This window comes from Hyla sarda, chromosome 3 (assembly GCF_029499605.1).
Source record: "Hyla sarda isolate aHylSar1 chromosome 3, aHylSar1.hap1, whole genome shotgun sequence".
Classification (NCBI taxonomy): domain Eukaryota; kingdom Metazoa; phylum Chordata; class Amphibia; order Anura; family Hylidae; genus Hyla; species Hyla sarda.
In genome coordinates this window covers 447,674,183-447,699,426 of record NC_079191.1, presented here as the reverse complement: position 1 = coordinate 447,699,426, position 25,244 = coordinate 447,674,183, and the positions used below count along the sequence as shown (strand labels likewise).

General features: G+C 45.5%; 7 non-coding genes across 7 annotated transcripts; 4 read left to right on the top strand and 3 right to left on the bottom strand.

Moving 5' to 3' along the window:
* The first annotated feature begins 11,063 nt into the window (after positions 1-11,063).
* LOC130363443 (U7 small nuclear RNA) lies at positions 11,064-11,125 on the top strand. Its single transcript, XR_008891850.1, has one exon. It is a non-coding gene; the product is annotated as a U7 small nuclear RNA (small nuclear RNA).
* A 2,262-nt stretch (positions 11,126-13,387) lies between these two features.
* On the bottom strand, positions 13,388-13,449 carry LOC130363445 (U7 small nuclear RNA). Its single transcript, XR_008891852.1, has one exon. It is a non-coding gene; the product is annotated as a U7 small nuclear RNA (small nuclear RNA).
* Positions 13,450-13,709: 260 nt separating this feature from the next.
* LOC130363446 (U7 small nuclear RNA) lies at positions 13,710-13,771 on the top strand. The gene has a single exon (XR_008891853.1). It is a non-coding gene; the product is annotated as a U7 small nuclear RNA (small nuclear RNA).
* Positions 13,772-19,419: 5,648 nt separating this feature from the next.
* Positions 19,420-19,481, bottom strand: LOC130363421 (U7 small nuclear RNA). The gene has a single exon (XR_008891830.1). It is a non-coding gene; the product is annotated as a U7 small nuclear RNA (small nuclear RNA).
* Positions 19,482-19,741: 260 nt separating this feature from the next.
* Positions 19,742-19,803, top strand: LOC130363409 (U7 small nuclear RNA). Its single transcript, XR_008891818.1, has one exon. It is a non-coding gene; the product is annotated as a U7 small nuclear RNA (small nuclear RNA).
* Positions 19,804-21,466: 1,663 nt separating this feature from the next.
* On the top strand, positions 21,467-21,528 carry LOC130363442 (U7 small nuclear RNA). The gene has a single exon (XR_008891849.1). It is a non-coding gene; the product is annotated as a U7 small nuclear RNA (small nuclear RNA).
* A 1,336-nt stretch (positions 21,529-22,864) lies between these two features.
* On the bottom strand, positions 22,865-22,926 carry LOC130363441 (U7 small nuclear RNA). Its single transcript, XR_008891848.1, has one exon. It is a non-coding gene; the product is annotated as a U7 small nuclear RNA (small nuclear RNA).
* Positions 22,927-25,244: the final 2,318 nt, after the last annotated feature.

Genomic DNA, 25,244 nt, shown 5'->3' with positions numbered 1-25,244 from the left:
CAGGGGGTGTTATGACGGTGATAAGAGGTGCAGGGGGTGTTATGGGGTGATAAGAGGTGCAGGGGGGGTGTTATGGGGGTGATAAGAGGTGCAGGGGGGGTGTTATGGGGGTGATAAGAGGTGCAGGGGGGTGTTATGGGGGTGATAAGAGGTGCAGGGGGTGTTATGGGGTGATAAGAGGTGCAGGGGGGGGTGTTATGGGGGTGATAAGAGGTGCAGGGGGGTGTTATGGGGGTGATAAGAGGTGCAGGGGGTGTTATGGGGGTGATAAGAGGTGCAGGGGGTGTTATGGGGGTGATAAGAGGTGCAGGGGTGTTATGGGAGTGATGAGAGGTGCAGGGGGGTGTTATGAGGGTGATAAGAGGTGCAGGGGGGGGTGTTATGGGGGTGATAAGAGGTGCAGGGGGGGTGTTATGGGGGTGATAAGAGGTGCAGGGGGTGTTATGGGGGTGATAAGAGGTGCAGGGGTGTTATGGGGTGATAAGAGGTGCAGGAGGGTGTTATGGGGGTGATAAGAGGTGCAGGGGGGGGGTGTTATGGGGGTGATAAGAGGTGCAGGGGGGGGGGTGTTATGGGGGTGATAAGAGGTGCAGGGGGTGTTATGGGGGTGATAAGAGGTGCAGGGGGGGGTGTTATGGGGGTGATAAGAGGTGCAGGGGGGGGGTGTTATGGGGGTGATAAGAGGTGCAGGGGGTGTTATGGGGGTGATAAGAGGTGCAGGGGGTGTTATGGGGGTGATAAGAGGTGCAGGGGGGGTGTTATGGGGGTGATAAGAGGTGCAGGGGGGGGTGTTATGGGGGTGATAAGAGGTGCAGGGGGGTGTTATGGGGGTGATAAGAGGTGCAGGGGTGTTATGGGGGTGATAAGAGGTGCAGGGGGGTGTTATGGGGGTGATAAGAGGTGCAGGGGGGGTTATGGGGGTGATAAGAGGTGCAGGGGGTGTTATTGGGGTGACAAGAGGTGCAGTAGGGGTGTTATGGGGGTGATAAGAGGTGCAGGGGGTGTTATGGGGGTCATAAGAGGTGCAGGGGGGGTGTTATGGGGGTGATAAGAGGTGCAGGGGGTGTTATGGGGGTGATAAGAGGTGCAGGGGGGTGTTATGGGGGTGATAAGAGGTGCAGGGGGGGTGTTATGGGGGTGATAAGAGGTGCAGGGGGGGTGTTATGGGGGTGATAAGAGGTGCAGGGGGGTGTTATGGGGGTGATAAGAGGTGCAGGGGGGGTGTTATGGGGGTGATAAGAGGTGCAGGGGGGGTGTTATGGGGGTGATAAGAGGTGCAGGGGGGGTGTTATGGGGGTGATAAGAGGTGCAGGGGGTGTTATGGGGGTGATAAGAGGTGCAGGGGGGGTGTTATGGGGGTGATAAGAGGTGCAGGGGGGGTGTTATGGGGGTGATAAGAGGTGCAGGGGGGTGTTATGGGGGTGATAAGAGGTGCAGGGGGGTGTTATGGGGGTGATAAGAGGTGCAGGGGTGTTATGGGGGTGATAAGAGGTGCAGGGGGGTGTTATGGGGGTGATAAGAGGTGCAGGGGTGTTATGACGGTGATAAGAGGTGCAGGGGGTGTTATGGGGGTGATAAGAGGTGCAGGGGGAGTGTTATGAGGGTGATAAGAGGTGCAGGGGGGTGTTATGGGGGTGATAAGAGGTGCAGGGGGGTGTTATGGGGGTGATAAGAGGTGCAGGGGGTGTTATGGGGGTGATAAGAGGTGTAGGGGTGTTATGGGGGTGATAAGAGGTGCAGGGGGTGTTATGGGGGTGATAAGAGGTGCAGTAGGGGTGTTATGGGGGTGATAAGAGGTGCAGGGGGGGTGTTATGGGGGTGATAAGAGGTGCAGGGGGGGGTTATGGGGGTGATAAGAGGTGCAGGGGGTGTTATTGGGGTGACAAGAGGTGCAGTAGGGGTGTTATGGGGGTGATAAGAGGTGCAGGGGGGGTGTTATGGGGGTGATAAGAGGTGCAGGGGGGGTGTTATGGGGGTGATAAGAGGTGCAGGGGGGGTTATGGGGGTGATAAGAGGTGCAATAGGGGTGTTATGGGGGTGATAAGAGGTGCAGGGGGGGTGTTATGGGGGTGATAAGAGGTGCAGGGGGTGTTATGGGGGTGATAAGAAGTGCAGGGGGGGTGTTATGGGGGTGATAAGAGGTGCAGGGGGGGTGTTATGGGGGTGATAAGAGGTGCAGGGGGGGTGTTATGGGGGTGATAAGAGGTGCAGGGGTGTTATGGGGAATGCTATGGGGGGTGTTATGAGGGTGATAAGAGGTGCAGGGGGGGTGTTATGGGGGTGATAAGAGGTGCAGGGGGGTGTTATGGGGGTGATAAGAGGTGCAGGGGGGTGTTATGGGGGTGATAAGAGGTGCAGGGGGGGTGTTATGGGGGTGATAAGAGGTGCAGGGGGGTGTTATGGGGGTGATAAGAGGTGCAGGGGGGGTGTTATGGGGGTGATAAGAGGTGCAGGGGGAGTGTTATGAGGGTGATAAGAGGTGCAGGGGGAGTGTTATGGGGGTGATAAGAGGTGCAGGGGTGTTATGGGGGTGATAAGAGGTGCAGGGGTGTTATGGGGGTGATAAGAGGTGCAGGGGGGGTGTTATGGGGGTGATAAGAGGTGCAGGGGGAGTGTTATGAGGGTGATAAGAGGTGCAGGGGGAGTGTTATGGGGGTGATAAGAGGTGCAGGGGTGTTATGGGGGTGATAAGAGGTGCAGGGGGGTGTTATGGGGAATGCTATGGGGGGTGTTATGGGGGTGATGAGAGGTGCAGGGGGGGTGTTATGGGGGTGATAAGAGGTGCAGGGGTGTTATGGGGGTGATAAGAGGTGCAGGGGGGTGTTATGGGGGTGATAAGAGGTGCAGGGGGGTGTTATGGGGGTGATAAGAGGTGCAGGGGGGTGTTATGGGGTTGATAAGAGGTGCAGGGGTGTTATGGGGGTGATAAGAGGTGCAGGGGGGTGTTATGGGGGTGATAAGAGGTGCAGGGGGGGTGTTATGGGGGTGATAAGAGGTGCAGCGGGGTGTTATGGGGGTGATAAGAGGTGCAGGGGGGTGTTATGGGGGTGATAAGAGGTGCAGGGGGGTGTTATGGGGGTGATAAGAGGTGCAGGGGTGTTATGGGGAATGCTATGGGGGGTGTTATGGGGGTGATGAGAGGTGCAGGGGGGGTGTTATCAGGGTGATAAGAGGTGCAGGGGGGTGTTATGGGGTGATAAGAGGTGCAGGGGGGGTGTTATGGGGTGATAAGAGGTGCAATAGGGGTGTTATGGGGGCTGATAAGAGGTGCAGGGGGGGTGTTATGGGGGTGATAAGAGGTGCAGGGGGGGTGTTATGGGGGTGATAAGAGGTGCAGGGGGGTGTTATGGGGGTGATAAGAGGTGCAGGGGGAGTGTTATGGGGGTGATAAGAGGTGCAGGGGGGTGTTATTGGGGTGATAAGAGGTGCAGGGGGGTGTTATGGGGGTGATAAGAGGTGCAGGGGGGCTGTTATGAGGGTGATAAGAGGTGCAGGGGGAGTGTTATGGGGGTGATAAGAGGTGCAGGGGGGGTGTTATGGGGGTGATAAGAGGTGCAGGGGGGCTGTTATGGGGGTGATAAGAGGTGCAGGGGGGTGTTATGGGGACGAAAAGAGGTGCAGGGGGGGTGTTATGGGGGTGATAAGAGGTGCAGGGGTGTTATGGGGGTGATAAGAGGTGCAGGGGGGTGTTATGGGGGTGATAAGAGGTGCAGGGGGAGTGTTATGAGGGTGATAAGAGGTGCAGGGGGGGTGTTATGGGGTGATAAGAGGTGCAGGGGTGTTATGGGGAATGCTATGGGGGGTTTTATGGGAGTGATGAGAGGTGCAGGGGGGGTGTTACGAGGGTGATAAGAGGTGCAGGGGGGTGTTATGGGGTGATAAGAGGTGCAGGGGGGGTGTTATGAGGGTGATAAGAGGTGCAGGGGGGGGTGTTATGGGGGTGATAAGAGGTGCAGGGGGGTGTTATGGGGGTGATAAGAGGTGCAGGGGGGTGTTATGGGGGTGATAAGAGGTGCAGGGGGGTGTTATGGGGGTGATAAGAGGTGCAGGGGTGTTATGGGGGTGATAAGAGGTGCAGGGGGGGTGTTATGGGGTGATAAGAGGTGCAGGAGGGTGTTATGGGGTGATAAGAGGTGCAGGAGGGTGTTATGGGGTTGATAAGAGGTGCAGTAGGGGTGTTATGGGGGTGATAAGAGGTGCAGGGGTGTTATGGGGGTGATAAGAGGTGCAGGGGGGGTGTTATGGGGGTGATAAGAGGTGCAGGGGTGTTATGGGGGTGATAAGAGGTGCAGGGGTGTTATGGGGTGATAAGAGGTGCCGGAGGGTGTTATGGGGTTGATAAGAGGTGCAGTAGGGGTGTTATGGGGGTGATAAGAGGTGCAGGGGGGTGTTATGGGGGTGATAAGAGGTGCAGGGGGGGTGTTATGGGGGTGATAAGAGGTGCAGGGGGGGTGTTATGGGGGTGATAAGAGGTGCAGGGGGGTGTTATGGGGGTGATAAAAGGTGCAGGGGGGGTGTTATGGGGGTGATAAGAGGTGTAGGGGTGTTATGAGGATTGTTATGGGGTGATGAGAGGTGCAGTAGGGGTGTTATGGGGGTCATGAGAGGTGCAGGGGGTGTTATGGGGGTGATGAGAGGTGCCCCCCCTGAACCTCTCCTCATCACCCCCAATAACCCCCCTGGTTATAGTAGTATTATATTCAGGGTACAGTGTATGGCAGTATTATATTCAGGGTACAGTGTGGGGCAGTATTTTATTTAGGCTACAGTGTGGGGCAGTATTTTATTTAGTGGGTACAGTGAATAGCAGTATTATATTCAGGGTACAGTGTATAGCAGTATTATATTCAGGGTACAGTGTATGGCAGTATTATATTCAGGGTACAGTGTATGGCAGTATTATATTCAGGGTACAGTGTGTGGCAGTATTATATTTAGTGGGTACAGTGTATAGCAGTATCATATTCAGGGTACAGTGTATAGCAGTATTATATTCAGGGTACAGTGTACGGCAGTATTATATTCAGGGTACAGTGTATGGCAGTATTATATTCAGGGTACAGTGTGTGGCAGTATTATATTCAGGGTACAGTGTGTGGCAGTATTATATTCAGGGTACAGTGTGGGACAGGATTATATTTAGTGAGTTAAGTGTACAGCAGTATTATATTCAGGGTACAGTGTATGGCAGTATTATATTCAGGGTACAGTGAATAGCAGTATTAAATTCAGGGTGCAGTGTATGGCAGTATTATATTCAGGGTACAGTGTGGGGCAGTATTATATTTAGTGGGTACAGTGTATAGCAGTATCATATTCAGGGTACAGTGTATAGCAGTTTTATATTTAGGGTACAGTGTGTGGCAGTATTATTTTCAGGGTACAGTGTATGGCAGTATTATATTCAGGGTACAGTGTACGGCAGTATTATATTCAGGGTACAGTGTACGGCAGTATTATATTCAGGGTACAGTGTATGGCAGTATTATATTCAGGGTACAGTGTATAGCAGTTTTATATTCAGGGTACAGTGTGTGGCAGTATTATGTTCAGGGTACAGTGTATGGCAGTTTTATATTCAGGGTACAGTGTGTGGCAGTATTATATTCAGGGTACAGTGTATAGCAGTTTTATATTCAGGGTACAGTGTGTGGCAGTATTATATTCAGGGTACAGTGTATGGCAGTATTATATTCAGGGTACAGTGTATGACAGTATTATATTCAGGGTACAGTGTACGGCAGTATTATATTCGGGGTACAGTGTACGGCAGTATTATATTCAGGGTACAGTGTATGGCAGTATTATATTCAGGGTACAGTGTATAGCAGTTTTATATTCAGGGTACAGTGTGTGGCAGTATTATGTTCAGGGTACAGTGTGTGGCAGGATTATATTTAGTGGGTTAAGTGTATAGCAGTATTATATTCAGGGTACAGTGTGGGGCAGTATTATATTCAGGGTACAGTGTGGGGCAGTATTATATTTAGTTGGTACAGTGTATAGCAGTATCATATTCAGGGTACAGTGTATGGCAGTATTATATTCAGGGTACAGTGTATGGCAGTATTATATTCAGGGTACAGTGTATGGCAGTATTATATTCAGGGTACAGTGTGTGGCAGTATTATATTCAGGGTACAGTGTGTGGTAGGATTATATTCAGGGTACAGTGTGTGGCAGTATTATATTCAGGGTACAGTGTGTGGTAGGATTATATTCAGGGTACAGTGTGGCAGGATTATATTCAGGGTACAGTGTGTGGCAGGATTATATTCAGGGTACAGTGTGTAGCAGTTTTATATTCAGGGTACAGTGTATAGCAGTTTTATATTCAGGGTACAGTGTGTGGCAGTATTATATTCAGGGTACAGTGTGGGGCAGTATTTTATTTAGGGTTCAGTGTGGGGCAGTATTTTATTTAGTGGGTACAGTGAATAGCAGTATTATATTCAGGGTACAGTGTATAGCAGTATTATATTCAGGGTACAGTGTATGGCAGTATTATATTCAGGGTACAGTGTATGGCAGTATTATATTCAGGGTACAGTGTGTGGCAGTATTATATTTAGTGGGTACAGTGTATAGCAGTATCATATTCAGGGTACAGTGTATAGCAGTATTATATTCAGGGTACAGTGTACGGCAGTATTATATTCAGGGTACAGTGTATGGCAGTATTATATTCAGGGTACAGTGTGTGGCAGTATTATATTCAGGGTACAGTGTGTGGCAGTATTATATTCAGGGTACAGTGTGGGACAGGATTATATTTAGTGAGTTAAGTGTACAGCAGTATTATATTCAGGGTACAGTGTATGGCAGTATTATATTCAGGGTACAGTGAATAGCAGTATTAAATTCAGGGTGCAGTGTATGGCAGTATTATATTCAGGGTACAGTGTGGGGCAGTATTATATTTAGTGGGTACAGTGTATAGCAGTATCATATTCAGGGTACAGTGTATAGCAGTTTTATATTTAGGGTACAGTGTGTGGCAGTATTATTTTCAGGGTACAGTGTATGGCAGTATTATATTCAGGGTACAGTGTACGGCAGTATTATATTCAGGGTACAGTGTACGGCAGTATTATATTCAGGGTACAGTGTATGGCAGTATTATATTCAGGGTACAGTGTATAGCAGTTTTATATTCAGGGTACAGTGTGTGGCAGTATTATGTTCAGGGTACAGTGTATGGCAGTTTTATATTCAGGGTACAGTGTGTGGCAGTATTATATTCAGGGTACAGTGTATAGCAGTTTTATATTCAGGGTACAGTGTGTGGCAGTATTATATTCAGGGTACAGTGTATGGCAGTATTATATTCAGGGTACAGTGTATGACAGTATTATATTCAGGGTACAGTGTACGGCAGTATTATATTCGGGGTACAGTGTACGGCAGTATTATATTCAGGGTACAGTGTATGGCAGTATTATATTCAGGGTACAGTGTATAGCAGTTTTATATTCAGGGTACAGTGTGTGGCAGTATTATGTTCAGGGTACAGTGTGTGGCAGGATTATATTTAGTGGGTTAAGTGTATAGCAGTATTATATTCAGGGTACAGTGTGGGGCAGTATTATATTCAGGGTACAGTGTGGGGCAGTATTATATTTAGTTGGTACAGTGTATAGCAGTATCATATTCAGGGTACAGTGTATGGCAGTATTATATTCAGGGTACAGTGTATGGCAGTATTATATTCAGGGTACAGTGTATGGCAGTATTATATTCAGGGTACAGTGTGTGGCAGTATTATATTCAGGGTACAGTGTGTGGTAGGATTATATTCAGGGTACAGTGTGTGGCAGTATTATATTCAGGGTACAGTGTGTGGTAGGATTATATTCAGGGTACAGTGTGGCAGGATTATATTCAGGGTACAGTGTGTGGCAGGATTATATTCAGGGTACAGTGTGTAGCAGTTTTATATTCAGGGTACAGTGTATAGCAGTTTTATATTCAGGGTACAGTGTGTGGCAGTATTATATTCAGGGTACAGTGTGGGGCAGTATTTTATTTAGGGTTCAGCGTGGGGCAGTATTATGTTCAGGGTACAGTGTGTGGCAGTATTAATTTTAATTGGTACAGTGTGTGGCAGTATTATATTCAGGGTACAGTGTGTGGCAGGATTATATTTAGTGGGTACAGTGTATGGCAGTATTGTATTCAGGGGTACAGTGTGTGGCAGTATTATATTCAGGGTACAGTGTGTGGCAGTATTATATTCAGGGTACAGTGTATAGCAGTATTATATTCAGGGTACAGTGTATAGCAGTATTATATTCAGGGTACAGTGTATGGCAGGATTATATTTAGTGGGTACAGTGTATAGCAGTATTATGTTCAGGGTACAGTGTGTGGCAGTATTATATTCAGGGTACAGTGTGGGGCAGGATTATATTTAGGGTTCACTTTCTGGCAAGGTTATAATGATTACTGTCTTCATGCAGAGGATTAGGATCTGCTGACAGTGAGGAGCCAATGATGTCTGGATGTCAGACTCTGCAGAGAAGATGGAGCTGGAGGAAGACCTGGTCTTTGGACCTGATGAAGAAGAAAAGATAACAGAGAAGATATCACTCAAGGCAGAAGACGTCACTCAGGTCACTGATATCATTGTATATTCTCCCGACTGTCCCATCAGAGCTGTAGTCACTTGTAAGTTCTGCAGTGATGATGGGTAAAACTGTGTCCAATCTGTGTCTCTCCAGCTGTTACAAAACTACAACTCCCATTGCCAGAGGCTCTCCAGACATGATGGGAGTTTTAGCTTTTCAACAGCTGGAGAACCACTTCAACCGATGTGATCGGTGGGGGTCTCAGCAGTCATACCCCCCACCAGGGGGTATGGGTAGGGAACACTGCTAACCTAATGTGCATCGTATCGACGTTCGCTCACGTTGCACTCCCAGAATTCAAGGGCCGGCGTTACTATGTCCTGACGCCAGCCCTAGAGCGTGATGTGCGTGAACATCAAAGTGGGGGGGCCTCCATGTCCATTTTGCTTGGGGCCCCCAAATTCCTTCAAACGGCCCTGGTCACCGCTGCCCTGGATGTCACCGTTCTTCGCTGTCGCCGCGTCCCCGGGGTGTCCCCGACGCTCCGGCAAGGCCTCTGCTTCCCCGACATCCTCGCTCTCCGTCGCCGCCATCACGTCGCTACGCACGCTGCTCCTATTGGATGACGGGACGGCGTGCGCAGCAACGTGATGACGACGATGGAGAGCGCCGGCCATGCATGGGATCCTGAAGAGGACGCCCCGGAGCCCCGAGGACAGGTAAGTGATCGTCGGTGGACCACACGGGGCACCGTAAATGGCTATCCGGTGCCAGCTGAAGCAGTCTGCGCTGCAGGATAGCCGTTTATGCGATGGCCCCGACATACAAAAGCATCATATGGTGATGCTGCCTCTGAGAGTGATCGTATGCTGGAATGATCGTATGTCGGGCCATCGTAGGTCGAGGGGTCACTGTATAGAATTAGGAGATTGGTGTCATCTACAGGATGGAGGGTGATGATGTTCCCTTGATAAGACGTATATGAGATTGATATCTCCACAATAATTTTGGTGACATTGAATCCTGTGATGGTTCCTCCTTGTGCCCAAAAAAAATAAAAAAAAATACAAATAAAAAAATAAAAAAAAAGAGGAAATCCCTGACCCCTGCAAATGGCCAAACCAAAAGTCTAGTATCTTTTTTGGCGCAAGGAGGTCGGCCATGGTACAAATCCGCACCAAGGCAGATCACAAATCACATAAAAACTTCCTTCTCACCAGTGAAACATTTTTTGGCGTGTGCAGTCACTACCTTGGTCTGCCTTGGCGCGGATTTGTGATATGGACGACCTCCTTGCGCCAAAAAAGCTACTAAGTTAAAATAAAGGCGCACATAGAAGATCCCTGCCCACCGCAAACCGCAAAACTAAACTACAGCACCTTTGGGTTTTTCTCTAAATCAAATGTTGCAATGGGGGACGTGTATCTTTACACCACTTTTCTCTTCTACAAATTTTGCACAATTGCGCTTTATTTATTTATTTATTTTTGCATTTGTGCTGCGTTTTTTTGTTTTTTTTTGGTGGAGGCTTTTGCGCAGATGTCTACGATTTGGTGTACCATACACCAGTTTATGCAGTCGACTTGTATGTATGAATTGCGCAAAAAAATGTATGGATGTTATTTTTTTGCACAATTGTGCTTTTTTTTGCAAAAAGTCTAAGACTGCTAACAGGGACACGTAGAAAAGTGTCAGACGCCACATTGTGTGATTCCAAACCAGTGCGGCTCTTCAAATTGCTTCTTTTGTGGGGTTTCTTGTTGGAAGTGGTTCGTTAATATGTGATGTCATTGCGCAGTGTTTCCTCTCAGGTTACTTCATAATTAAAAGTTGATTTCGCTTTTTTAGGCTTTTTTTGGCCCCTTTCACACTACAGGTTTCATCCTGTAAAAACCTCCATTATTATTACCGGCAAAAAGTCCTGAAAACGGCCGTCAGAAAATCCCATTTATGTCAATGGGATTCTTTGAACATCCTTTTGTATCAGACATGTCCGTTTTTTCTAATGTCAGTTATTTTTGCCGGCACAAAAGACGGTGCGCGCACTAATATTTGCTCTAGCAATAAAAAAATGGTGAATAACCCGATGTTAAAATTAAACATTGAAGTCTGTGGGAACCGGATGTTCAAAAAAATCTTCCGTTATCATCAGTTATTGTCAGGAATTTTAACATCAGTTTTTTGTATTGAGAATGCTCAGTGCAGATTTACAAAAAAGGGTTAAAAACCTGATTAAAAAAAAACGGATGTAACTGGTAATAACGGATGATAACGGATGAACAACATCAGGTTTTTTATGAAAAAACCATTAATAATGGATGATGGTCATCAGTTATTGCATCCGTTTTTTTCCCCATCCGTTATTGTAAAATACCGACAGTAAACAAGCAGGATGATACCTGTAGTGTGAGAGGGGCCTAAGAAATGTGTTGTGTGGTCTCCATGATATTGATGGTGATCGGGGGAGGGGAGGTCGGGTAGAACGCTCCAGGTCATTGGTGTTTTTAGCTCTTTTACTATTTGTTTAAAAGCTTTTTGGTAAATGCTGAGAAGCCCCAAATGTTTGGTGAAGAATAGGATTAGGCTGCTGTGATGGGGCAGTATGTTGGCCTTTGCACAATGTTGAGAATATAGAAGAAGATAAATGAGTGCAGGCGCCATCTTATTCTCCTGTTATGATCAATAGGAAATGATCGTTAAAGACCAAAAACAAGAGCAGGTCGCAACGGCAGTGTGAACGTAGCCTTAGAAGGTTATTGTCATCTGCTGGATGAATAGTGATGGGTAAAAAATTTAAGGACAACGTTTGGATATAAATAATGAACCATGTAAAAATTTTCTTGTGGAACATTTGGTGACATTGAAGTCTGTGATGGTTCCTCTTGTGCAGGTTCAGGGCTCAGTGGCTGATCTCTGTGATGCTGATCTCTGTGATGCTGATCTCTGTGATGCTGATCTCTGTGACGCTGATCTCTGTGATGCTGATCTCTCTCTATGACACTGATCTCTGTGATGCTGATCTCTATGACACTGATCTCTGTGATGCTGATCTCTGTGATGCTGATCTCTGTGATGCTGATCTCTGTGATGCTGATCTCTATGACACTGATCTCTGTGATGCTGATCTCTGTGATGCTGATCTCTCTCTATGACACTGATCTCTGTGATGCTGATCTCTATGACACTGATCTCTGTGATGCTGATCTCTGTGATGCTGATCTCTGTGATGCTGATCTCTGTGATGCTGATCTCTGTGACGCTGATCTGTGTGACGCTGATCTCTATGACACTGATCTCTGTGACGCTGATCTCTTCTCCTTTATATCTGGATTTATTACTCCTGTCGGCCTGGGTGTTGTCTCTATGGATTAGATTTGGGCCTCATTCACATGTTCCGGATTTCACTCAGATGCTGCGATGAAAACCTCCTGATATCTGTGAACGTTCCGTCTTCTGCTCCATGGAGAAGGAATCACTAAGGAGTATAAATATTTCTCCTCATTGTCTGGTCCTAATATTCCTACAGATATAGGATAGAAACCCAAGTGTAGATTTATTAAGCCATAGTGTGGTACAAGGACGCATTTCAGCGTGGGAGCCTTCCTCAGCTGTCTGCCGTAGGCAGACTGCTGAGGAAGGCTCCCATGCTGAAACACGTCCTTGTACCTCGCTATGGCTTAATAAAGCTTCACTATGCACGATGGGTGAGTGCTGGATATCATCTTTTTTACCAGTGACTTTGCCCCACCTTGTGCACCACCGCAGATTCCACAGAAGTGCCGACACATCCTCTGTATAGAAACCCAAGTGCGACCCTCAGATCTCAGACATAAATACTTCTCCAGGAGGGACGTCCCAAAATGGCCCCGGACCCTGCGAGATCCTGGTGACGACATCTGACCAGATCTATAAATATTCCTCATAGTGACCAGAAGCCAAAAACTAGAGGTGATCAATAGTGATGAGCGGTGCGGCCATATTCGAATTTGCGATATTATGTTAATATAGAGACGAATATTCCTCCTATATTCGCGAAATTCGCATATTCGCTATGTTCGTTCTCTTTTTTTTTTCCATGCGAAAATTCGTAATGAAATTTCCACGGTGCGCAATTATATCTTTCACCTATAAGAAGGGAGGGATTAGTATCCAGTCTGGAAGTGCCGCTATTTGCATAAAAAAAAAAAATGAATATTCGTCATTATGAATATATATCACTATATTCTAAATATTTGCGAAATCTCGAAGTGCCGATATTTGCGCTCAACACCAATAGTGTTGGGCGCAAATATTTGCATTGCGAATATAGCGCTAAATATTTGCAATTACGAACATTCGCATTTTCTTTTTTCACAGTACACATCACAGTGGTCATCCCTCCCTGCTTCCAGTTACTGTGTCAGACTGGCGGGCGCCCGAAAATTTGCATAGGCGAATATTCGCGCATATTGATCCCTCCCATCTTTTAGCTCTTTGATCACGCGATATTGCACATGTAAATTTTATGGCGCAAAGTAAAATAAAAATGCAAATATGCAAATTTTACAAATATATGACGAATATTCATCCATAAATTTGCGAAATATTGCGAATTTGAATATGGCCTATGCCGCTCAACACTAGCGATCAATACGATGAGAGTGAGGAATGTCAGTGACATCACATCTCTAGTGACCCCCCCCCAATGTACAGAGATGGTTGAGTCCGTGGCCCGTTCCACATATTAACCTGTTCTGTCACAACAACTACAACAATAACAAAACATTCAGCCAATCAAAGCTAAATATTCACATCTACAGATATGATCTTCACCAAACATTTGGTGCTTCTCAGCATTTACCAAAAAGCTTTTAAACAAATAGTAAAAGAGCTAAAAACACCAATGACCTGGAGCGTTCTACCCGACCTCCCCTCCCCCGATCACCATCAATATCATGGAGACCATACAACACACATTTCTTATCTGAGGAGAAATCATCACACAATATAAATCTCCTCCAGATAATAGATCAGACAGGGAGAAGATCAGCTGATCCCTTCATATAGAAGGATCCGGAAGAGATAAGAAATGTGTGTTGTGTGGTCTCCATGATATTAATGGTGATCGGGGGAGGGGAGGTCGGGTAGAACGCTCCAGGTTATTGGTGTTTTTAGCTCTTTTACTGTTTGTTTAAAAGCTTTTTGGCAAATGCTGAGAAGCCCCAAATGTTTGGTGAAGAATAAGATATTGTTATATATTCCTGATTGATCAAACCAATTGCCTTTTGGGTAATAAATGTTAACTCTTTACACCCTACTTACCTTTTATTGCATGTACAGTGATCCCTCAACTTACAATGGCCTCAACATACAATGGTCTTTTCTGGACCATTGTATCTTGAAACCAGATTCAACATACAATGCTATGGAATCGGCGAAACGTGTCAAGGGCTGGAAGAACTGACCAATCAGAATGGACATTTCACTGATAAAAAAAAACCCTGTATTACTGAAGTGTATGCACTGACTGGTGTCTGGTAGCGCCCCCTACAGTACAGGGAGGTATTACATGTTCTGTACTCTTTACCTGTATTACTGAAGTGTATGCACTGACTGGTGTCTGATAGCGCCCCCTACAGTACAGGGAGGTATTACATGTTCTGTACTCTTTACCTGTATTACTGAAGTGTATGCACTGACTGGTGTCTGGTAGCGCCCCCTACAGTACAGGGAGGTATTACATGTTCTGTACTACTCTTTACCTGTATTACTGAAGTGCATGCACTGACTGGTGTCTGGTAGCGCCCCCTACAGTACAGGGAGGTATTACATGTTCTGTACTCTTTACCTGTATTACTGAAGTGTATGCACTGACTGGTGTCTGGTAGCGCCCCCTACAGTACAGGGAGGTATTACATGTTCTGTACTACTCTTTACCTGTATTACTGAAGTGCATGCACTGACTGGTGTCTGGTAGCGCCCCCTACAATTCAGGGAGGTATTACATGTTCTGTACTCTTTACCTGTATTACTGAAGTGTATGCACTGACTGGTGTCTGGTAGCGCCCCCTACAGTACAGGGAGGTATTACATGTTCTGTACTCTTTACCTGTATTACTGAAGTGTATGCACCGACAGGTGTCTGATAGCGCCCCCTACAGTACAGGGAGGTATTACATGTTCTGTACTCTTTACCTGTATTACTGAAGTGTATACACTGACTGGTGTCTGGTAGCGCCCCCCTACAGTACAGGGAGGTATTACATGTTCTGTACTCTTTACCTGTATTACTGAAGTGTATACACTGACTGGTGTCTGGTAGTGCCCCCTACAGTACAGGGAGGTATTACATGTTCTGTACTCTTTACCTGTATTACTGAAGTGTATGCACTGACTGGTGTCTGATAGCGCCCCCTACAGTACAGGGAGGTATTACATGTTCATTACTCTTTACCTGTATTACTGAAGTGTATACACTGACTGGTGTCTGGTAGCGCCCCCTACAGTACAGGGATGTATTACATGTTCTGTACTCTTTACCTGTATTACTGAAGTGTATGCACTGACTGGTGTCTGATAGCGCCCCCTACAGTACAGGGAGGTATTACATGTTCTGTACTCTTTACCTGTATTACTGAAGTGTATGCACTGACTGGTGTCTGGTATCGCCCCCTACAGTACAGGGAGGTATTACATGTTCTGTTCTCTTTACCTGTATTACTGAAGCGTATGCACTGACTGATGTCTGGTAGCGCTCCCTACAGTACAGGGAGGTATTACATGTTCTGTACTACTCTTTACCTGTATTACTGAAGTGCATGCACTGACTGGTGTCTGGTAGCGCCCCCTACAGTACAGGGAGGTATTACATGTTCTGTACTCTTTACCTGTATTACTGAAGTGTATGCACTGACTGGTGTCTGGTAGCGCCCCCTACAGTACAGGGAGGTATTACATGTTCTGTACTACTCTTTACCTGTATTACTGAAGTGCATGCACTGACTGGTGTCTGGTAGCGCCCCCTACAGTACAGGGAGGTATTACATGTTCTGTACTCTTTACCTGTATTACTGAAGTGTATGCACTGACTGGTGTCTGATAGCGCCCCCTACAGTACAGGGAGGTATTACATGTTCTGTACTCTTTACCTGTATTACTGAAGTGTATGCACTGACTGGTGTCTGGTAGCGCCCCCTACAGTACAGGGAGGTATTACATGTTCTGTATTCTTTACCTGTATTACTGAAGTGTATGCACTGACTGGTGTCTGGTAGCGCCCCCTACAGTACAGGGAGGTGTTACATGTTCTGTACTCTTTACCTGTATTACTGAAGTGTATGCACTAACTGGTGTCTGGTAGCACCCCCTCCAGTACAGGGAGATATTACATGTTCTGTACTCTTTACCTGTATTACTGAAGTGTATGCACTGACTGGTGTCTGGTAGCACCCCCTACAGTACAGGGAGGTATTACATGTTCTGTACTCTTTACCTGTATTACTGAAGTGTATGCACTGACTGGTGTCTGGTAGTGCCCTCTACAGTACAGGGAGGTATTACATGTTCTGTACTCTTTACCTGTATTACTGAAGTATATGCACTGACTGATGTCTGGTAACGCCCCCTACAGTACAGGGAGGTATTACATGTTCTGCACTCTTTACCTGTATTACTGAAGTGTATACACTGACTGGTGTCTGGTAGCGCCCCCTACAGTACAGGGAGGTATTACATGTTCTGTACTCTTTACCTGTATTACTGAAGTGTATGCACTGACTGGTGTCTGATAGCGCCCCCTACAGTACAGGGAGGTATTACATGTTCTGTACTCTTTACCTGTATTACTGAAGTGTATACACTGACTGGTGTCTGGTAGCGCCCCCTACAGTACAGGGAGGTATTACATGTTCTGTACTCTTTACCTGTATTACTGAAGTGTATACACTGACTGGTGTCTGGTAGTGCCCCCTACAGTACAGGGAGGTATTACATGTTCTGTACTCTTTACCTGTATTACTGAAGTGTATGCACTGACTGGTGTCTGGTATCTCCCCCTACAGTACAGGGAGGTATTACATGTTCTGTTCTCTTTACCTGTATTACTGAAGCGTATGCACTGACTGATGTCTGGTAGCGCTCCCTACAGTACAGGGAGGTATTACATGTTCTGTACTACTCTTTACCTGTATTACTGAAGTGCATGCACTGACTGGTGTCTGGTAGCGCCCCCTACAGTACAGGGAGGTATTACATGTTCTGTACTCTTCACCTGTATTACTGAAGTGTATGCACTGACTGGTGTCTGGTAGCGCCCCCTACAGTACAGGGAGGTATTACATGTTCTGTATTCTTTACCTGCATTACTGAAGTGTATGCACTGACTGGTGTCTGGTAGCGCCCCCTACAGTACAGGGAGGTGTTACATGTTCTGTACTCTTTACCTGTATTACTGAAGTGTATGCACTAACTGGTGTCTGGTAGCGCCCCCTACAGTACAGGGAGATATTACATGTTCTGTACTCTTTACCTGTATTACTGAAGTGTATGCACTGACCGGTGTCTGGTATCGCCCCCTACAGTACAGGGAGATATTACATGTTCTGTACTCTTTACCTGTATTACTGAAGTGTATGCACTGACTGGTGTCTGGTATCGCCCCCTACAGTACAGGGAGATATTACATGTTCTGTACTCTTTACCTGTATTACTGAAGTGTATGCACTGACTAGTGTCTGGTAGCGCCCCCTACAGTACAGGGAGGTATTACATGTTCTGTACTACTCTTTACCTGTATTACTGAAGTGCATGCACTGACTGGTGTCTGGTAGCGCCCCCTACAGTACAGGGAGGTATTACATGTTCTGTACTCTTTACCTGTATTACTGAAGTGTATGCACTGACTGATGTCTTGTAGCGCCCCCTACAGTACAGGGAGGTATTACATGTTCTGTACTCTTTACCTGTATTACTGAAGTGTATGCACTGACTGGTGTCTGGTAGCGCCCCTTACAGTACAGGGAGGTATTACATGTTTTGTATTCTTTACCTGTATTACTGAAGTGTATGCACTGACTGGCTGTCTGGTAGCGCCCCCTACAGTACAGGGAGGTGTTACATGTTCTGTACTCTTTACCTGTATTACTGAAGTGTATGCACTGACTGGTGTCTGATAGCGCCCCCTACAGTACAGGGAGGTATTACATGTTCTGTACTCTTTACCTGTATTACTGAAGTGTATGCACTAACTGGTGTCTGGTAGCGCCCCCTACAGTACAGGGAGGTATTACATGTTCTGTACTCTTTACCTGTATTACTGAAGTGTATGCACTGACTGGTGTATGGTAGCGCCCCCTACAGTACAGGGAGGTATTACATGTTCTGTACTCTTTACCTGTTAGCTGCTCCTTTGAACACCAGGTGAGGGCGGCTCCATGTTACTTTTTTAGGACATTGCATGTACTGTACAGGACCCTGAAGAAGCTCCTGTCCTCTACATAGACCAGTGCTTCCCAAAGAGGGTGCCTCTAGCTGTTGCAAAACTACAACTCCCAGCATGCCCGGACAGCCTTTGGCTGTCCGGGCATGCTGGGAGTTGTAGTTTTGCAACAGCTGGAGGCACCCTGGTTGGGAAACACTGCTCTACATAGACAGTGATTACAGCTCCCAGCAGATGTTTCTTACTTTTATATATAAGGATTTGCTTTATCTATATTAGTTATCTACTTATTTTTCTTTAATCCTCACTTTTTCCTATTTTTGGATGACATTTTGGGGCTTCAGAACCAATTACCAGGTTTCCATAGAGTTCTGGTCTCAACATATGATGGTTTCAACATACAATGACCATCCTGGAACCAATTAATATTGTAACTTGAGGGACCGCTGTAATATGATAAAGCACAGAAAAATACGTTTATAATGTAATAATCCTTGGAGAGATCGGCCTCAGCCCAAAAGAGAAAGAAAGACGGAGCAGTGTGACGGGACTTGTCATCCGGGTGGGGGGGGGGGCGACATGTGACCTCTTGACCTCTTCCTCTGTCTGACTTTTTTTTTTTTTTTGTCTGTTTTTTTAATATGAGTGTGAATGAGGGGGGCGGGGGGGGGGGCATTAGGGTTCAGGACTTGGAACCTACTGGTGACATGTAGCTCCTTACTTATGTTCTTTATTGTCGGCACCTTGGGTATTGCGCTGACTACTTTTGCCTCTTTACCTTGTTTTTTTTACCTTTATGTTATCACGATTGCTTGACAATATTTGAAAATTCAATAAACAAAGTTGAAGGAAAAAAATAAAAAAGAAGCCGAGCAGTGACCTTTGTGACTACATCCACCCGAACAGTGTTCAGAGTAGTAACAGGTGACCCCGCTCTGGGACACCACATTATCGGGAAGACGTAATGATTGTTCTCCTTAGTGATTCCTTCTCCATGGAGCAGAAGACGGAACGTTCACAGATATCAGGAGGTTTTCATCGCAGCATCTGAGTGAAATCCGGAACATGTGAATGAGGCCCAAATCTAATCCATAGAGACAAGACAGAGGCCGAGAGGAGGAATAAATCCAGATATAAAGGAGAAGAGATCAGCGTCACGGAGATCAGCGTCACAGAGATCAGCGTCACAGAGGTCAACGTCACAGAGGTCGGCGTCACAGAGATCAGTGTGATAGAGATCAGCGTCATAGAGATCACCCACTGAGCCCTGAACCTGCACAAGAGGAACCATCACAGGCTTCAATGTCACCAAATACTCAACAATTACTAAATACTTGAAAAAAACAAAGAGATCTTCTCCATGTCTCCGCTCACATATCATCCTCATCACCACCGAACAGCAGACGACAACAACCTTCTTATTCTTCACCAAACATTTGGGGCTTCTCAGCATTTGCCAAAAAGCTTTTAAACAAATAGTAAAAGAGCTAAAAACACCAATGACCTGGAGCGTTCTACCCGACCTCCCCTCCCCCGATCACCATCAATATCATGGAGACCACACAACACACATTTCTTATCTGAGGAGAAATCATCACACAATATAAATCTCCTCCAGATAATAGATCAGACAGGGAGAAGATCAGCTGATCCCTTCATATAGAAGGATCTGGAAAAGATAAGAAATGTGTGTTGTGTGGTCTCCATGATATTGATGGTGATCGGGGGAGGGGAGGTCGGGTAGAACGCTCCAGGTCATTGGTGTTTTTAGCTCTTTTACTATTTGTTTAAAGGTTTTTTGGTAAATGCTGAGAAGCCCCAAATGTTTGGTGAAGAATAGAATATAAAATTGTGATGTCTGTGTGTTGTTAAAAACAAGTGATATCTGTGTGGTGCCCCAGTGTGGATCACACTTTTCCACTTACCCTGTAAGGTAGGTGTCACATCGTGTCTGCTCAGGTTTTACATGTATATGATTTGTAATTTATTATACTGTGATTTCCATTGATGAATGCTCTTATATGTCTCATTGTTACAGTAATTCGAGTCGTCAAAAACCTCGCGGCTCGGCGTCTGCTGACTTTATCCTGTATAAATTAGTTCAGCTTTCAGGTGCTCTGGGGGCTGGAGACTCTCCTAGGACTATATCCACCTTTTCCAGCCACCGGTAAAGATGTATATGATCTGGCCATTAGATTCAGGTAGGGAGAGAGCAGAGGGGCCCTGTGAGTGGTGACCCCGAGGTGCCTGAACCCATTGGTGGTGGGATCCCATGACATTGAGTCCTCACCTCTAGGTTCTTGGCCTTCTGGCCCAGGTTGTACTACACAGCGCGTCCTATTATTTATTTCCTTTGTCTCTATGTGTTTACTCTGTACCTGTGTTTTGTCCACAAGGATCTTTCAGATGCGTCTCCTGGAGGTCTAGGGGAGGTGCGCGTGACCATTAGGTTCCTCCTGCAACACCGGGTGCCTGTTTATAAAGAGACGCCAACAAGTTGTTGTTCTCCTTGGCTGATACTTGGTGGTCGTCCCTCAGCTTCAGTGTAAGATACATCGATCCTGGACCCTCACACATGTCGTTTGGCCCAGAGGGGAAGGTTGTTGTGGGCCCTTCTGATTTAGGAGAGAGTGATAGGGAGGAACAAATCCAGATATAAAGGATTAAGAGAAAGAGAGATCAGCGTCACAGAGATCAGTGTCACCGGGATCAGCATCATAGAGATCAGCATCACAGGGATCAGCGTCACAGAGATCAGCATCACAGAGATCAGCGTCATAGAGATCACCCACTGAGCCCTGAACCTGCACAAGAGGAACCATCACAGGACTTCAATGTCACCGAATACTCAAAAATCACCAAATGTTCCATAAAAAACTGGAGTTTTATACAAGACGCTGATCACTGATCACTGATCACACACCGATGTTGTCCTCAAGGTCATCTAACTCCTTAAGGACTGGGACAATTTTTATTTAGCATTTTAATGTTTTCCTCATTGTCTTCCAAAAGTCATAATGCTTTTTATATTTCCCTCCACAGACCCTTATGACGCTTCTGTTTATTTTTTTTACAACACATATATATATTTTTATTTATTTCAAATAAGCAAAATAGAAGAATAAAAAAAATCAACCACAATTCTGTTCCTCACCAAACATTCGGGGCTTCTCAGCATTTACCAAAAAGATTTAAAACAAATAGTAAAAGAGCTAAAAACACCAATGACCTGGAGCGTTCTACCCGACCTCCCCTCCCCCGATCACCATCAATATCATGGAGACCACACAACACACATTTCTTATCTCTTTCGGATCCTTCTATATGAAGGGATCAGCTGATCTTCTTCCTGTCTGATCTATTATCTGGAGGAGATTTATATTGTGCGATGATTTCTCCTCAGATAAGAAATGTGTGTTGTGTGGTCTCCATGATATTGATGGTGATCGGGGGAGGGGAGGTTGGGTATAACGCTCCAGGTCATTGGTGTTTTTAGCTCTTTTACTATTTGTTTAAAAGCTTTTTGGTAAATGCTGAGAAGCCCCAAATGTTTGGTGAAGAATAGAATATAAAATGGTGATGTCTGTGTGTTGTTAAAAACAAGTGATATCTGTGTGGTGCCCCAGTGTGGATCACACTTTTCCACTTACCCTGTAAGGTAGGTGTCACATCATGTCTGCTCAGGTTTTACATGTATATGATTTGTAATTTATTATACTGTGATTTCCATTGATGAATGCTCTTATATGTCTCATTGTTACAGTAATTCGAGTCGTCAAAAACCTCGCGGCTCGGCGTCTGCTGACTTTATCCTGTATAAATTAGTTCAGCTTTCAGGTGCTCTGGGGGCTGGAGACTCTCCTAGGACTATATCCACCTTTTCCAGCCACCGGTAAAGATGTATATGATCTGGCCATTATATTCAGGTAGGGAGAGAGCAGAAGGGCCCTGTGAGTGGTGACCCCGAGGTGCCTGAGCCCATTGGTGGTGGGATCCCATGACATTGAGTCCTCACCTCTAGGTTCTTGGCCTTCTGGTCCAGGTTGTACTACACAGCGCGTCCTATTATTTATTTCCTTTGTCTCTATGTGTTTACTCTGTACCTGTGTTTTGTCCACAAGGATCTTTCAGATGCGTCTCCTGGAGGTCTAGGGGAGGTGCGCGTGACCATTAGGTTCCTCCTGCAACACCGGGTGCCTGTTTATAATGAGACGCCAACAAGTTGTTCTCCTTGGCTGATACTTGGTGGTCGTCCCTCAGCTTCAGTGTAAGATACATCGATCCTGGACCCTCACACATGTCGTTTGGCCCAGAGGGGAAGGTTGTTGTGGGCCCTTCTTATTTAGGAGAGAGTGATAGGGAGGATTAAGAGAAGGAGAGATCAGCGTCACAGAGATCAGCGTCACAGAGATCAGCGTCACAGAGATCAGCGTCACAGAGATCAGCGTCACAGAGATCAGCGTCACAGAGATCAGCATCACAGAGATCAGCATCACAGAGATCAGCGTCATAGAGATCACCCACTGAGCCCTGAACCTGCACAAGAGGAACCATCACAGGCTTCAATGTCACCGAATACTCAAAAATCACCAAATGTTCCATAAAAAAACAGCAGAATAGAGGAGTTTTATACAAGACGCTGATCACTGATCACACACCGATGTTGTCCTCATCCAACCCCTTAAGGACTGGGATAATTTTATTTTAGCATTTTTATTTTTTCCTCCTTGTCTTCTGAAATACATAATGCTTTTATAATTCCCTCCACAGACCCATATGAGGCTTCTTGTTTTTTGTAACATATATATTGTCTTTTATCTTTTCAAATCAGAGAAATAGAAGCATAAAAAACCGACCACAATTCTGATCTTCACCAAACATTTGGGGCTTCTCAGCATTTACCAAAAAGCTTTTAAACAAATAGTAAAAGAGCTAAAAACACCAATGACCTGGAGCGTTCTACCCGACCTCCCCTCCCCCGATCACCATCAATATCATGGCGGTTTAGGGTACGATCACACTGCCGTCCTGCCCTGTTATATGCTGACATATACTGTTAGCGGGGGCAGCGGACCCCATTCACTTCCAGAGAGGAAATTTGCACAGTTGCCCATAGCAACCAATTAGAAGCCTTGTTAAAAATGAAAGAAGTGATCTGATTGGTTGCTATGGGCAACCAGGCAAATTTTCCTCTGGACAGGTTTTGATAAATCTCCCCCTCTGTTCGGGACGCAGAGGAAAGGTTGACCAGTTGCCCATAGCAACCACAAAATAGTTCTACATTGGGGGTATTTATCAAAACTGGTTGTTCTATGTGGTTTTTTACCCTATTTTTTTTTTTTGCAATGTTTTCAACGGACTTGCGCCAAATTTTTCATTTGTCGCGCACTACATCGTAATTTTGGCATTTATTGGGGTTTACTAGCCAAAACTGATGGTATGGCACTTTTTTTATGTCAGTTTAAAAATTACTTTGAATTGCGACAAAATTGCGGTATTAGTAACCGTTTTTGCGACAAAGTATAAAAGGCGCTAATAGTAAATTCCCGACCACTGCAAAAAAGAAGCTGTCAAAAGTTGATTTGCAGTCGGAACCTGAAAACGACGTAATGACAAAGGCGCAATGAAAAGTCGCAAATCACAATGTCTCAGTGGAAATGCGACAATAGTACGCAATAAAAGACATGTATATGCAATGATAAATACCCCCCCATGTTTTTGTACACAGTAGAATAAAATATATTGGACACAAACACAGTGTGAACGCGGCCTTAGAAGGTGTCATCATCTGGATGAGAACGGTGAAGATGACCATGAGGGAATTCATGGAGAGGTTATTTGTGTGGTGGGGATGTGTACGTGCGACTTTATAACAATGTTCTCCACACACAGTTTTGTAAACCGGGTCTGGGCTGGTGTAGAAGAGGTATTCTGGCTTTATACATCTCATCCAAAGGATAGTCCGAGGGGAGGCTTTCAAATGTGATTGACTGTGCTGCCATATATTGCTAAGTGTCGACATAAGAAAATATACACCACACAGGATGTTGGTATACACTATTTCTTAGCATACTCATAGCTGCCCCCAAAAGAGTTCTGTTTAATCCAGGAAGTACATTTAGTTTTTATATTGGATAAAGAAGGAGGTTTAGTTATGACATCAAAATTAGCATGTTACATTTTGATTGGTTGTTTGATTATTGTGTCCATATATATTAGCATATCTAGTGTCCATTAATTTCTTGGTAGAAGTTTCTCTACTGGGAAATTCCAGCGTTCTCTGTTCTTCAGATATTTTGTCTTCTACTCCTTATCTCAGTTGTATTGGCGTCATGGCAAGGCCTCAATCGTAGTCATGAGCATATTTCAGCTGATGTATATGGGTTAAGGGGTACGTAACGGATATATTTTTCCAGCAGCAATGGCATATTAATATTAGTATATTGATCAGTCATTAGAAGCATAAGGGTCATCCCTATCAAGATGTATGATCTCCGTGCAGCCCTAAGCATTCTGTGCCAGGGACAGTGACGTTACAGCCCCAACCCCTAGTGATGACACGCCACGCTCCCTCCATTCTTGTCTATGGGAGAAGTTGTGACCACCCATAGACATGTGTGATGAGGGCAGATGGCATTAACCCCTTGTATTCGTCACGCCATGGTGTGGTTTAGCCTAAAACCACCTGAAGGTAATACTGCTGGATCCTGGGCTAGGCACAGGGGCAAAAAAGACTCCAACACCAAGTTACGGACAACGGTAGCTTTACTGAGGGTAGACAGATGGTAAAGTCTATACAGTTCAGCCAGGGCCCAAGGAGGTGACCAGTGATGCAGAGACCTTAAAGGGGTATTCCAGGCAAAAACTTTTTTTTATATATATATCAACTGGCTCTGGAAAGTGAAACAGATTTGTAAATTACTTCTATTAAAAAATCTTAATCCTTCCAATAGTTATTAGCTTCTGAAGTTTTCTGTTTAACTGCTCAATGATGATGTCACGTCCCGGGAGCTGTGCATGATGGGAGAATATCCCCATAGGAACTTCACAGCTCCCGGGATGTGAGTCATCAGAGAGCAGTTAGACAGAAAACAGCAACTCAATTTCAGAAGCTAATAACTATTGGAAGGATTAAGATTTTTTTAATAGAAGTAATTTACAAATCTGTTTAACTTTCCGCAGCCAGTTGATTTATATAAAAAAAAGTTTTGGCCTGGAATACCCCTTTAAGTGCTTTCTGGGACTTGTAGTAGGACTGGACA